The sequence below is a fragment of the Polypterus senegalus genome, chromosome 4 (genome assembly GCF_016835505.1).
Source record: "Polypterus senegalus isolate Bchr_013 chromosome 4, ASM1683550v1, whole genome shotgun sequence".
NCBI lineage: Eukaryota > Metazoa > Chordata > Cladistia > Polypteriformes > Polypteridae > Polypterus > Polypterus senegalus.
The window spans coordinates 224011697-224027644 of NC_053157.1; the positions used below are offsets into that span (position 1 = coordinate 224011697).

Sequence of the window (15948 nt, forward strand, 5' to 3'; positions counted from 1 at the left end):
AGATGTCAACCATGTGTCACAAGTGTATGTGAATAGGTCTCTTTCTCTTTTAGCTCTGTCATTTTTTCTCATTCTTCTTTGCAAGACTGCTCAAGCTCTGCCAGGTTGCTTGTGAATCGCAGTGAACAGCCGTTGTCCAGTCCAGGCACAAATTCTCCATTGAATTAAAATCTGGAACCAGACTTGTAGAAATGGTCTGTACGCACAAAAATGTTGCATAAGAACGTTTCCACATTCAAATCGTGATGTATAAAACCTAAACTTGGCGTAAAGCCACGCACATTTCCATGGTAGCTCATACCCTGTGGTACACACGTTCTGCGCTCGGTTTTGCAGACTGGTGGCACCCAGCATCAAAGCAGTGCTACTGTTCCAGTGTGGCTGAGCTTAAGTGCTATTTATATTGATTTGCATATTCAAAGAGGCATAATTCTGGGAGGAGTTGGGGTGGGACAGTAGGCGTGTGCATGTGCGTTACTTTTCACACTGATCGGATTTATGTAGCGGAAGAACGTGGAAGTTGGCGAACGCACAGATTTATGTATCTGGATTTTTCTGTGCGTACACACATTCCTGCTTTTTTGCTTACACCATGTTATAGTGTGAATTCTATACATGGCTTTATACATGAGGCCCCAGTCATTAACGTTGTTATGAAGTTATTTCTGTGTAGTTTTAGCTTTATGCCTTGGGCTCATTGCTTTCCTGTAAAACAAATCTTCTCCCAATATGGAAGTTTCTTGCAGACTGCATCAGGTTTTCTTCCAGAATTTGCCTGTGATAAAGCATTAGGTTTATGCTCACAAGTCTTGCAGGTCCTGGTGCAATGAATCATCCTCACAGCTTAATACTGCCACCACCATGCTTCGCTGTGTGGGTGGTGTGTTTTAAAAAATGTTCAGTGTAACATGATGTTTATCCTCATGGCCAAAAAAAATCTCAGTTTTGGTCTCATCAGAAAACTGAACCTTCTTCCAGCTGATTTCAGAGTCTCCCATGTACCCTCTGGCAAGCTCTAACCAAGTTCTCCTGTGCATTTTTTCTTTTTACCACTTTCCATAAATCTGAAACTGGTGAAGTACTTGGTCATGGTTGTTATCTGCATAGCCTCTCCAATCTCACTCATTGTTGCCTGGAACTGCTATAAAGTTTCATAGATCTCTTGTTGACCTCCCTCACTCTTCTTCATCACTCGGTTTTTGCTTACGACCTTTTCTAAGCAGATATACAGCTGTCACATACTCTTTCCATTTCTTCATGATTTATTTAAACGGATATTCTTTGACTTGGAAATTTTCTTCTTTCAATCCCCTGACTTGCGCTTTTCAGTCCACTTTTCATGGAGTTGCGTGTCGTATTCTTTTTGTCTTCATTGTGTACATTTGCCCACCATCTTGATTCATCACAATTTGATCCTTCCATACACAGGTGCATTTAGGCTACAAAAATGAGTTTAAACCCCAGACAGGTACTCTCCATTTAAACTAATTCTAGGACATCTGAAACCAATTAATTATTTGTAATTAAATTAGACCATGTCACAGAGATCTGACATTAAAGAGAATTTTTCTGCAACGAAAAAGCAAAAACAAACAAAATAAATTATTATGATTCAATTTTGTCTAGCAAGAAAATGTGAAAATGTTTAAGTGGTTAGTGGTGAATACTTTTTATAGACACTTGTTTACAACCAGCCCTGCTGAACATGAACTCACTTACTTTGACCCTTACCATCAAAACTAAGTTACCAGCACAAAGATTCAACAGAGTCATAATGCCCCAATAAAAGTAAATTCCAGAAGGTGGTCACAATAAACTTAGGTGGCCTCTTCAGTGGCAGTCTGGGGGCTACAGGGCCATTGTGAGCCCTCTGAAACAACACCAAATAGCAGTGAGCAGTGACCAAATGGGGAGCCAGCCTGCCAAAATGACTTCAATGGTGCTGCATAACATCACCAAGTAAATCACAATGGATCCTAAAAACACACCTAAGGAGCTGCAAAGGTTCATGACTCTACAATCAGATAGACCCTGGGCAAAAGTGAGCTTCAGTGTAGAGCAGCAAAGAGTAAACTACTGCTACCCAAGAAAGACATCAGTGCTTGTCATTTTTTTTGCCAGAAAGCACTGGGAGGATCCCTAAGATCTTTGAGAAGAAGATTCTATGGACAGATGAAATAAAGCAGAACTCAGATGATGATGTGGATCCCATTATGTCTGGCAAGAAGCAGCTAGAATCCCACAGTAAGAACACCATACCACAAGTTACAGTAAATGTAATGGTGGTAGTGGGATGGGGTGCTTTTCAGAACAACTTATAATAACTGAAGTAAATGTGAATTCCACTTTGGATCATGATGTCCAGTCGTTCATTTGTGAGCTGAAGATGAAGCATATTTGAGTGAAGCAAGATAGTGTTCCAAAATTCAAATACACAGCCACATCAGAATGCGCTGAAAAGAAGCAAAATTAAATTTTTTTACCAATTCGGTCACAATCCAGACCTGTGCTCAGAAACCTACCAATGTCTCTAAACTAAAGTGGTTCTGCATAGAAGAGTGGACTGAGATTCCACCACACCAACGTGAAAGCTTGCCATCAAATTAGAGGAACAGTTTATTTGCAAAAAATATGAGCTAAAGGCAATGCAACCAGTTACTTAAGTGTAAGGGGACAATTAGAAATGTCTGATTTGTTCACTTAGGTTTATCTGATACTAGAATTTGAATGAAAGCCTCAAAACATTCAGGTTTAAAACTTTGCAATACAGTAATAAGAGGAAATATGAGGAATATGTAAATACTTTTTCTGTGCCTTGTGGTCACACTAAGCCTGGAAAATGATTATAAAAATGAAAGGACCAGTAAAAGTGTCCATGAAAACAGTAAACATGAGCTACCCACTGTCAGAGATTGTGCCAAAGCCAGCAACGGGTTTTGAGTCCATAAATCTTCTGCATTCAAGTAGTGATATATAAACAAATTGATCTTCTCTATGAATTTTAAATCCATGATTATTACCTATTTATTTTCTGAATGAATAACGTAAAAATTGACTTTACATAGCCTGCGGTGGGCTGGCGCCCTACCCAAGGTTTGTTTCCTGCCTTGCACCCTGTGTAGGTTGGGATTGCCTCCAGCAGACCCCCTTGACCCTGTAGTTAGGATATAGCGGGTTGGATAATAGATGGATGGATAGACTTTACACAGCATCTTTTAAAATAAGATGAGTTTACCTTCACCAGCAGGCAGTTCATATGTTTTGAAAGGTGCTGACTATGGGTCCACTCTCCACCACCCCAACTTTCTCTTCTGGCCCAGAATATTTGTATGATTTTATAAACCTTTAATAATCTTGCAAATTTGAATGGTACAGAACCTGACTTCTGAGTTATTATCAGTGGAGAGCATGTAATAAGTGATTTCCACATGCAAGTGCTAAACTCACCCATGGTTTCATGACACCAGCTTAACACCACACTGCTTCCATCACTTTCAAAGAAAATCTGTACTTACCATGTAATTACCTGTATAATTACAGAGTAACTAGGTGTTATTGCCTTGTACTTACTGTGTTACACAGTGTGTGGAAGAAAATAAGTCACAATATTTTAATTTAACGAAAAAGAGGTCTTTAATAGCATTAATGCTGATCCAGAAATTCTGGAAAGTATAACCTGTTCAGAAGATCACAGCTAGTAGGCCTCCAGAAAGAGAAAAAAATAATGCAAGATAAATAATAAAGTTTGAAAATGAGTAGACCATTACACCCATTGAATTAATTTGATTAGCTGTTAGCTTAAGTGTCACAGTAGCTCATGTAGCCACATTTCATAATTGTTCTGACGCCATCAGCACAGATTCACTCAAGCTTCTTGGTTTCCTTCTTGAATGCACTTCCTGTTAATTACCAGTGAGGTATGTATTTTAGCGTTTATTAAAATAACTACAACATAGGCAGGTAAAAAGTATATAGGAAGGCAAAAAACAATAAATATAAAAACAAAACATTACCATGGCCAACTGGCAACTTTCCTTCTAAAATATCATTTACCATGAAATGCCTGCATAATGGATTCACCAGACAAATCCTGAAGGTTTCATTTCATGGGTGCATTTGAGGACTTTGGAAGAAATGGCAATCAAATTGCAAGCATTTTCCAGTTGAAGTATTACATGGAAAAGATACATACAGTTGTGCTTGAAAGTTTGTGAACCCTTTAGAATTTTCTATACTTCTGCATAAATATGACCTAAAACATCATCAGATTTTCCTAAAAGTCCTAAAAGCAGATAAAAAGAAACCAGTTAAACAAATGAGACAAAAATATTATACTTGGTCATTTATTTATTAAGGAAAATGATCGAATATTACATATTTGTGAGTGGCAAAAGTATGTGAACCTTTGCTTTCAGTATCTGGTGTGACCCCCCTTTTCAGCAATAACTGCAACTAAACATTTCCGGTAACTTTTGATCATTCCTGCATACCGGCTTGGAGGAATTTGAGCCCATTCCTCCATACAGAACAGTTTCAACTCTGGGATGTTGGTAGGTTTCCTCACATGAACTGCTCGCTTCAGGTCCTTCCACAACATTTCGATTGGATTAAGGTCAGGACTTTGACTTGGTCATTCCAAAATATTAACTTTATTCTTCTTTAATCATTCTTTGGTAGAACGACTTGTGTGCTTAGCCACGTTGTCTTGCTGCATGACCCACCTTCTCTTGAGATTCAGTTCATGGACAGATGTCCTGACATTTTCCCTTAGAATTCTCTGATATAATTCAGAATTCATTGTTCCATCAATGAAGGCAAGCCGTCCTGGCCCAGATGCAGCCAAACAGGCCCAAACCATGATACTACCACCACCATGTTTCACAGATGGGATAAGGTTCTTATGCTGAAATGCAGTGTTTTCCTTTCTCCAAACATAACGCTTTTCATTTAAACCAAAAAGTTCTATTTTGGTCTCATCTGTCCACAAAACATTCTTCCAATAGCCTTCTGATTTATCCACGAAATCTTTAGCAAACTGCAGACTAGCAGCAATGTTTTTTTTGGAGAGTAGTGGTTTTCTCCTTGCAACCCTGCCATGCACACCATAGTTGTTCAGTGTTCTCCTGATGGTGGATTCATGAACATGAACTTTAGCCAATGTGAGAGAGGCCTTCAGTTACTTAGAAGTTACCTTGGGGCCCTTTGTGACGTTGCCGACTATTATATGCCTTGCTCTTGGAGTGATCTTTGTTGGTCAACCACTCCTGGGGAGGATAACAATGGTCTTGAATTTCCTCCATTTGTACACAATCTGACTGTGGATTGGTGGAGTCCAAACTCTTTAGAGATGGTTTGGTAACCTTTTCCAGCCTGACGAGCATCAACAACTCTTTATCTGAGGTCCTCAGAAATCTCCTTTGTTCGTGCCATGATACACTTCCACAAACATGTGTTGTGAAGAGCAGACTTTGATAGATCCTGTTCTTTAAATAACACATGGTGCCCACTCATACCAGATTGTCATCTCATTGATTGAAAACACCTGACATCTCACCTTCAAACTAACTGATCATCCTAGAGGTTCACACACTCACAAATATGTAATATTTGATCATTTTCCTCAATAAATAAATGACCAAGTATAATATTTTTGTCTCATTTGTTTAACTGGTTTCTCTTTATCTACTTTTAGGACTTGAGTGAAAATCTGATGATGTTTTAGGTCATATTTATGCAGAAATATCGAAACTTCTAAAGGGTTCACAAACTTTCAAGCACAAATGTAAAAATTGTAGTGCTAATTCTGTGCATCAAAATCCAGAGTTCAAGGGCTTGAGCTAGTACTGAAATACATAAGCTTGACAAGTTAAACAAATAAGTTTTACTATTCATTTTACTGCATGAACAAGTATTTTAAAAAGTGTTTATCTCTTTTATATTCTTTAAAGTGGTAAAAAATAATAAAAGCAAAATGCAAACTATGACAACAGATCAGTATTTGTGTAAACAGAATGTTATGAAAACGTCACCTTCAATTAATCAAATGATAGCCAATAACTCAATTAAGCAGATTTTAGAATTGTATATTAATAATAATAACACAAATTGCACGCCAATGAACCCCAATGCCTAAAGTATTAAACCTTTTGCTCTGTTCAACCCCTTCTGTCTTCTCCAGTCTGTTCAATCTGCCATGTTTAGTATATTGAGAAGCATGAATATCAAGAAACCAAATCTATAGACTTTAAATTATTATAACAAAAACTTGAATTCTGAACTAAGACTTCCATGCAGGTGTATGATGACTTACATGAATGTCATGTCTGTCATGGGATTGTAATCTTTGGCAGGCAGTAATTTACTGCATACTCTACATCGATGGTGTTTGAATGTCAGTGGTGAGGGGAGTAACTGTGGTGAGCTTGTAAATATGGCATTCAAAGAATTTTTTTTAATTATGCCTTATATTTGCATATTTAAAGAATGTTGTTTACTTTGTAAAGCTGGATTTCTTCAGATGTCAGAAAAATATTTATAGACTTTAAGATAATGTAAAAATAAAATGCATGAGGTGGTTGCTTCTGTCAATTTGTGTGTCTGTCACTCATTCCCCTCACACTTGGCAATAATAACTCATCAGAAGTCTGTCCTTCTGGACATCTTGTGGTGGTTCCCACATCTTTAGGTCTGCCATTCAGTGACACAGGTGATTGTCTTTATTACTTTGGGGGTGTAGCAGACCACTTTGTGTTTACCCTCTGCATTGTGTGTTTTGTAAAAGTAAAACTCAGACAGCAGTCAGACTAGGTTTGATTCTTTATTCCTTTATTCGCAAAAAGACCCAGAAGGTTGCTGAGGGTTGTGTTGGTGTTACCGGTGTTCCCAGAGGGAGGTGTTTCATCTAGTAGGGCATCCTGGATATCATCGAGAAGAGTCACAGCGCACAGCTCAATGGCAACTCTGGTCTGTACTGGGAACTGAGAAAGACCGCTGCAAGGGCTCTGAGGGCCGATAAAGAGGTGTTTGTTAGAGGAGTCTGTGAGCAAGTGAGACACCATCTGTGGTCTAGTGACCCACATCCCACTTACAGAGGAATCAAAGCATTATGCACATCTGAATCTGTTCCTCAGAGAGTCACAGTCAGGGCAGCTGATGGAACGGTCCTTACGAATGACACTGCAGTTGTAACCCGCTGGGCTGGCTACTTTGAGCAGTTGTTCAAAGCTGATCCTCCGGCTAGGATGTTGGATATCTCTGGGTCCACGGTTCTTGAGGCTGATCCTCCAATTAGCTGTGAACCCCCCAGGCTCACTGAGATTGCACAGGTGGTGACCCAGCTGAGGGGAGGTGGGGCTGCAGGGATCTGTGGTATCAGGGGTGAACTTCTCCAGGCTGGTGGTAAGGCTGTCCTCCTGGCATTGCAAGCAATCTTTGCTTCCATTTGGGAGACTGGCACCATCCCAACTGACTGGAAAACGGGACTTGTCGTCCCTATCTGGAAAGGGAAGGCTGATCGCCTGGATTGCAGCAACTACAGGGGGATAACACTGCTCTTGGTGCCAGGTAAGGTCCTTGCTAGGTTCGTCTTCCAAAGAATCCATGATCACTTGCTCACCTACCAGCGACCAGAACAGTCTGGTTTTATGCCTAAGAAGTCTACCATTGACCACATCCTGGTGTTGAGGGTTCTCATGGAGAGCAAACGCGAATATCGCAGAGATTCTTTGCAGCTTTTATTGATTTTTGCAAAGCGACTCAGTAGATCGAGCTGCCCTGTGGGACATCCTGAGGGTTCACGGGATCCCCTCACGGTTGCTGGATATCATGGCTGGCCTGTACACTGGTACTGTGAGTGCTGTACAGAGTGGAGGCAGGACCTCTGTGTTTTTCCCAGTTGATTCTGGGGTTTGTCAGGGGTGTGTTCTGCTCCTACTCTGTTCAATGCTTGTATGGACTGGGTGTTGGGCAACGTCATGGGGTCCAGCAGCTCTGGGGCATCTGTTGCTGATGAAAGTTTCACGGATCTTGACTTTGCGGAGGATACTGTGATCTTCGTGGAGTCAATGTAGGCTCTGATTGGGGCGATCAAGAGACTGAGTGAGGAATCTGAGTGTCTGGGCTTGCGAGTATCCTGGATAAAAAACAACATCCAGGCATTTAATGACCTCTTGAGTCCCGAATGAGGCACATTACCCGCATTGTGAGGGAGCGTCAGTTATAGAACTATGGCCATGTGGCGCGTTTCCCCGAGGGTGATCCGGCTCGTAATATCCTCATTGTTGAGGTCCCTAGTGGCTGGACCAGGCCAAGGGGTCGCCCACGTAACACCTGGCTGCAGCAGATAGAGGGTCATTTCCAGGATCCCATGTTGTTTCGTCGTGTAGTGGGTGCGGCAACACACTGTACGAGAGCATGCTCCACAACTTGACTTGACTTGATTTTTAAATTTACCTTTCATGTAAATAAGCCAATTTAGCTGAAGTAAGTTGTTTTTATTTATTTTTGTTGTAGTAATAAGGTTCTTCAAAACGTCTGAAACAAATTATTAGTGACACGTCAGATACTTAATTCCTGCTGATAGTTACACTTTAGACTGCATTTGTTGCCAATATGCAGTTTACCAAGTACAGACATAACATAACATGTAATTAAGTTAGTAAGACGTTAGTAACAATGTATATAACTTTGTCAGGGCTCGTATTAAAATTGCAGTGTTGCGTTGGCCGGGAATCGAACCCGGGTCAACTGCTTGGAAGGCAGCTATGCTAACCACTATACCACCAACGCATTCGACTGACAATGGAAAGTTTACGTATTTGCCTAAAGCTGGCTTTTAGATTAGTTGCAGCGTTGATACTACATAGCGATCACTGTAGTCTGCTTTAAACAGCTCGTTCTAAGTCGCGATTCAGCGGCGCAACTTTGCTTCGTTCTCGAAAGCTACTGTGCACCTTCATCCCACGTTAACAACCTTAACTATACAGGTATATGTATTATTCGTTTAGTTTAATTAACGGAGAAGCATTGAGGATTTACAGGGTGTTTTGCGGAGTCGCTCTTTAATAGCAGAATGTAAACCTCCAACCACTTTTCCCAAACTATGATTTCATTTAAAAAAATATTTCATATAGCAATATCTGTTGTGAATACTATCAAACAGTTTAATGACTTTGTTTTCTCTGAGCTATATTAGTCCACATTTGTTTAATAAAGCATATTAGCTACCAAAATGACCCATAAGCCACTTCGTAAACCTGGAGTACCTAAATGCAAAGTTCAACAGTGCTTTAGGGGCAGGTGTGGAGGAATATCTTAATCAAATATTAATAAATGAACGATTCTTTACGTTCCCTGACTGCTCAAAACGCTTTACACAGAGAGCGGGGAGCCACGTCATCCACCATAAATGTCCCGCATGTCATGTCTCCTGGCTAATGCGATGGCAGCTATTTTGCGCAAGTAGGGAAACCCAGGATTAGCTGCAGGGTGTTACGGGATGATAGAGACAGTTAGCCGTTTAAGGACAGGGCATGGTTAGGAGGCCAAACTCTTTCCATTTCTTCATGACTGATTTAAGCAGATATTATTTGACTTGGAGATTTTCTTCTCTCCATCCCCTGACTTGCGCTCTTCAGTCCACTTTTCATGGAGTTGCCTGTCGTGTTCTGTTTGTCTTCATTGTGTAGATTTGCCCACCATATTGATTTATCAAAATTTGATCCTTCCAAACACTGGTGCATTTAGACTACAAAAATGAGTTTAAACCCCAGACAGGTATTCTCCATTAAACTAATTCTATGACTTCTGAAACCAATCTAGGGGTGTATATTTATGCCACCAATTATTGTGTGTTATTTGTAATTAATTCAGGCCATGTCACAGAGATATGACATTAAGGAGACTTTTTCTGATGATCTGCACCAGAAGAGCACAAACCAACAAAAAATTTAATTATTGTGATTCGGTGTTATCTAGCAAGAAAATGTGAAAATGCCAAAGCGGTGAATACTTTTTATAGACATTTGAACAATAGAACACTCTAGATGAGAACAGGCCATTCAGCCTAACAAAGCTCGCCAGTCCTATTCACTTATTTCTTCCAAGAAAACATCAAGTCGAGTTTTGAAAGTCCCTAATGTCTTACTGTCGACCACACTACTTGGTCGCTTATTCCAAGTGTCTATCGTTCTTTGTATAAAGAAAAACTTCCTAATGTTTGTGTGAAGTTTACCCTTAACAAGTTTCCAATTGTGTCCGCGTGTTCTTGATGAACTCTTTTTAAAATAATAGTCTCGATCCACTGGACTAATTCCTTCATAATTTTAAACACTTCAATCATGTCACCTCTTAATCTTCTTTTGCTTAAACTGTAAAGGCTCAGCTCTTTTAATCGTTCCTCAGAACTCATCCCCTGTAGCCCTGGAATCAGCCTAGTCGCTCTTCTCTGGACCTTTTCTAGTGCTGCTATGTCCTTTTTGTAGTCTGGAGACCAAAACTGCACTCAGTACTCAAGATGAGGCCTCACCAGTACATTATAAAGGTTGAGCAGAACCTCCTTGGACTTGTACTCCACACGTCAAGGCGCTATATATCCCAACATTCTGTTAGCCTTCTTAATGGCTTCTGAACACTGTCTGGAAGTCGACACTTGATTACAGCCAGCCCTGCTAAACATGAACCTCACTTACTATCAAAACTAAGTTACCAGCACAATGAATTAACAATTAATTCCCCAATAAAAGTAAGTTCCAGAAGGTGGTACAGTATCTTCAGTGGCAGTCTGGGGGCTACAGGGCCATTGTGAACCCTCTGAAACAACACGAAAATAACATTAAATTTGTAATCTCCAAATAGAAAACAGCATGGAATCTTCCCAGGAGTGGCCAGTCTACCAAAATGACTCCAAGGGTGCTGAATAATATCATCCGGTAAATCACAATGGATCCTGAAAACACACCCAGAGAGCTGCAAAGGTCAGTGTTCATGACTCTAAAATCAGACAGGCCCTGGGCAAAAGTGAGCTTCAGTGTAGAGCAGCACTTGCTACCCAAGAAAGACATCAGTGCTTGTCATTTTTTTGCCAGAAAGCAATGGAAGGATTCTTAAGATCTTTGAGAAGAAGATTCTATGGACAGATGAAATAAAGCAGAACTCAAATGATGATGTGGATCCCATTATGTCTGGCAAGACAAAATGTTAGAATCCCACAGTAAGAACACCATACCACAAGTTAAATGTAATGGTGGTAGTGGGATAGGGTGCTTTTCCGAACAACTTGCAATAACTGAAGTAAATGTGAATTCCACTTTGTATCAAGATGTCCAATCGTTCATTTGTGAGCTGAAGATGAAGCATAGTTGAGTGAAGCAAGATAGTGTTCCAAAATTCAAATACACCGCCACATCAGAATGCGCTGAAAAGAAGCAAAATTAATTTTTTACTAATTTCGGTCACAATCCAGACCTGTGCTCAGAAACCTACCAATGTCTCTAAACTAAAGTGGTTCTGCATAGAAGAGTGGACTGAGATTCCACCACACCAACGTGAAAGCTTGCCATCAAATTAGAGGAACAGTTTATTTGCAAAAAATATGAGCTAAAGGCAATGCAACCAGTTACTTAAGTGTAAGGGGACAATTAGAAATGTCTGATTTGTTCACTTAGGTTTATCTGATACTAGAATTTAAGCGAAAGCCTAAAAACATTCAGGTTTAAAACTTTGCAATAATAAGAGGAAATATGAGGAATATGTAAATACTTTTTCTGTGCCTTGTGGTTACACTAAGCCTGGAAAATGATTACAAAATGTAAGGACCAGTAAAAGTGTCCATGAAAACAGTAATCATGAACTACCCACTGTCAGAGATTGTGCCAAAGCCAGCAATGGGTTTTGAGTCCATAAATCTTCTGCTTTCAGGTAGTGATATATAAACAAATTGATCATCTGTTGACGATCTTCTCTATGAATTTTAAATGCATAATTATTACCTATTTATATTCTGAATGAATAACTTAAAAATTGACTTTACACAGCCTGCAGTGGGCTGGCGCCCTGCCCAGGGTTTGTTTCCTGCCTTGCACCCTGTGTAGGTTGAGATTGCCTCCAGCAGACCCCCTTGACCCTGTAGTTAGGATATAACGGGTTGGATAATAGATGGATGGATGGATAGACTTTACACAGCATCTTTTCAAATAAGATGAGTTTGCCTTCACCAGCAGGCAGTTCATATGTTTTGAAAGGTGACGACTATGGGTCCACTCTCCACCATCCCAGCTTTCTCTTTAGGCCCAGAATATTTGATGATTTTACAAACCTTTATTAATCTTGAAAATCTGAGTAGTCAAGAGCCTGACTTCTGAGTTATTATCAGTGGAGAGCATGTAATAAGTGATTTCTACATGCAAGTGCTAAACTCACCCATGGTTTCATGACACCAGCTTAACACCACACTGCTTCTGTACTTACTATGTAATTACCTGTATAATTACAGAGTAACTAGGTGTTATTGCCTTGTACTTACTGTGTAACAGAGTGTGTAGAAGAAAATAAGTCATAATATTTTAATTTAACAAAAAAGAGGACTGTAATAGAATTAATGCTGATCCAGAATTTCTGGAAAGTGTAACCTGTTCAGAAGATCACAGCTAGTAGGCCTCCAGAAAGAGAAAAAAAAAAGCAAGATAAATAATAAAGTTTGAAAATGAGTAGACCATTACACCCATTGGATGAATTTGTTTAGCTGTTAGCTTAAGTGTCACAGTAGCTCATGTAGCCACATTTCATAATTGTTCTGACGCCATCAGCACAGATTCACCCAAGCTTCTTGGTTTCCATCTTGAATGCACTTCCTGTTAATTACCAGTGAGGTATGTATTTTAGCGTTTATTAAAATAACTACAACATAGGCAGGTACAAAGTATATAGGAAGGTAAAAAACAATAAATATAAAAACAAAACATTACCATGGCCAACTGGCAACTTTCCTTCTAAAATATCATTTACCATGAAATGCCTGCATAATGGATTCACCAGACAAATCCTGAAGGTTTCATTTCATGGATCCATTTGAGGACTTTGGAAGAAATGGCATTCAAATTGCAAGCATTTTCCAGTTGAAGTATTACATGGAAAAGATACATAAAAATTGTAGTGCTAATTCTGTGCCTTCAAGGGCTTGAGCTAGTACTGAAATACATAAGCTTGACAAGTTAAGTAAATAAGTTTTATTATGCATTTTACTGCATGAACAAGTATTTTAAAAGTGTTTAACTCCTATGCCTAAAGTATTAAACCTTTTGCTCTGTTCAACCCCTTCTGTCTTCTCCAGTCTGTTCAATCTGCCATGTTCAGTATACTGAGAAGCATGAATATCAAGAAACCAAATCTATTGACGTTAAATTATTATAACAAAAACTTGAATTCTGAACTAAGACTTCCATGCCGTCCAGGTGTATGATGACTTACATGAATGTCATGTCTGTCGTGGGATTGTAATCTTTGGCAGGCAGTAACTTACTGCATACTCTACACCGACGGTGTTTGAATGTCAGTGGTGAGGGGAGTAACTGTGGTGAGCTTGTAAATATGGCATTCAAAGAATTTTTTTAATTATGCCTTAAATTTGATTATTTAAAGAATGTTGTTTACTTTGTAAATCTGGATTTCATCAGATGTCAGAAAAATATTTATAGACTTTAAGATAATGTAAAAATAAAACGCATGAGGTGGTTGCTTCTGTCAATTTGTGTGTCTGTCACTCATTCCCTCACACTTGGCAATAATCACTCATCAGAAGTCTGTTCTTCTGGACATCTTGTGGTGCTTCCCACATCTTTAGGTCTGCTATTCATTGACACGGGTGATTGTCTTTATTACTTTGGGGGTGTAGCAGACCACTTTGTGTTTGCCCTCTGCATTGTGTGTTTTGTAAAAGTAAAATGCAGACAGCAGTCAGACTTGGTTTGATTCTTTATTCCTTGTATGAAGCAACAAGAAATGTACGCCACTAAATTTAAACTGACTCCACTGTCATTCCCTTTCAGTGTTCACACCACGTCTCTTGTACATATCATGGACATTATAACACAACTACTGTATTTACAGTACATGGAAGTCCAATAAATTCACACTTCATTTGTTCACAATAATAATGTAGTGGCTAACAAGAGTAAAACACAAAATGGGTCCTTGAAATGTGGTGCTCTATATTTATTTATTGAGAAACAAGAAACTAAAGAAAACAGCAAACACCCTTCCCTGCCCGCTGTCTGGGGTCGCGAGGCACACCTCTTAAACAACAAACACCACTATGCTGTTTTCACCCCTTACTTTTGCAATGCACATTTAATTACTTTCCCTGTTCACTCTTAAAGCTTCTTTCTCTATCTTCAGCCAGACACACACTCACACCTCCTCCTTTCTGTCTCTGACCCTACAGCGCGTACTTTTCTTGTTTCTCTATTTTGTCATAATCATCCCAGAGACTCTTCTAAGAGATGTGTGGTGCCCTGAACACAATAAACAGAAAACATCCTAAACATTAATTATAAGACACCACGCTGTCCTCTCCGCAGCCCCTCGCCCCTAGAGAACACAAAATCCAAGAAATGTCTTGGTAGCCTTCTTCTATATCTGGGTCATGAAGAGGCTTGTTCCAGAGTTCCATCCCTGCCATCATTATGCTCCACTGCACAGGAAACTAACTGGCATCCAAATATGGTGCAAGCCAATCTTGATGAGCAACAAGTTTCTTGCCTTCTGGTGTAATTGTACATGATAAACTATTTCCCTTTGTTGAGCAATGATATAACAGTGCCCTACCCATGGGCTATCCGGCTTGGGGCAGCACCCTCTTCAACACAGAGGGCTTTATACCCAGACCCGTGTAGCAGCTGGAGGCAAGACATGGCTGTAAGGACAAATTTTATGTGTACTCCAGTGTGGGAGAAGGTGGAGTGATGAGTTGAGAGGCAACAGTTGTATATATACTTTTGAGTCACATTCAGTAACAGCATCTAAGGTTTCAGAGAGGTTACAAGTTTGAACTTAATTGTCCAACACCTCCACAGAATATAGTAGTAGTAATAATAGCAAATCATCAGTCAAGGAGAATGTGAAGAGTATTTAGAACAGTAAATATGAACTAGAATATACAAACAGTGAAAGAGAAAATGTTTGGAATTTTCATTCTATTGAAGTTTATATATGTGACAAAGCTGATACAGTAGCCTCCCAAAAGTAACATGGACTGCTAAGGAGATATTTAGGAATTTGAAGACTGTACAGGGAGAACTGCTACAGGGATTAAATTGAGTAAAATCTAATAAATCCCAAGGACCAAATAACACTTACCCTCAAGTATTTAAAGATGTTAGGGAGTGTGGATAGAAACCCTTGACACATAGCTTTCAAAACATCTCAGCACACTAGAGACGTTCCTAAGAATTGGAAGCTAGTAAATATTACCACTTTTTATTAAAAGGATGATTAGGCTGATCCACATAAATACACCAGTTAGTTTAATATGCATCACAGATAAATCAATTGAAGGAAATATTAAGGATAAGATTGAGCAACACATGTCAAGAACAGGAGCAATAGCAAATAGACAACATGCATTCAAATATCCTCATCATATCCTCAGGCTAGAAGAACTGATTTCTCTCACAATCACTAAAGCTTACAGTAAGAATTTACAATGGTAGTGATATACCTCAGGAATCTGTTCCCTGTTTGGAAAGCTTATCGTTTTATTAACAATGTGTTTGCTTTCCTCTTCTCTTTTATGAATGTGAGAAATGAGCTTTAATTGGAAAACGAAATTTTTACTCTTTACATATATATAGCCATTGTTATTTATGTGTGACTCTGCTGTCATTATGGTAAACATACACTTCCATGGTCCCAGCATGGTGCTGATTTACTTATCTCAGTCCTCATATTAAAAAG

General features: G+C 39.4%; 1 non-coding gene across 1 annotated transcript; it reads right to left on the minus strand.

Annotated features, from left to right (window-relative positions):
• Window positions 1-8715: 8715 nt before the first annotated feature.
• Window positions 8716-8787, minus strand: trnag-ucc. The gene has a single exon. It is a non-coding gene; the product is annotated as a tRNA-Gly (tRNA).
• Between the last annotated feature and the right edge of the window lie 7161 nt (window positions 8788-15948).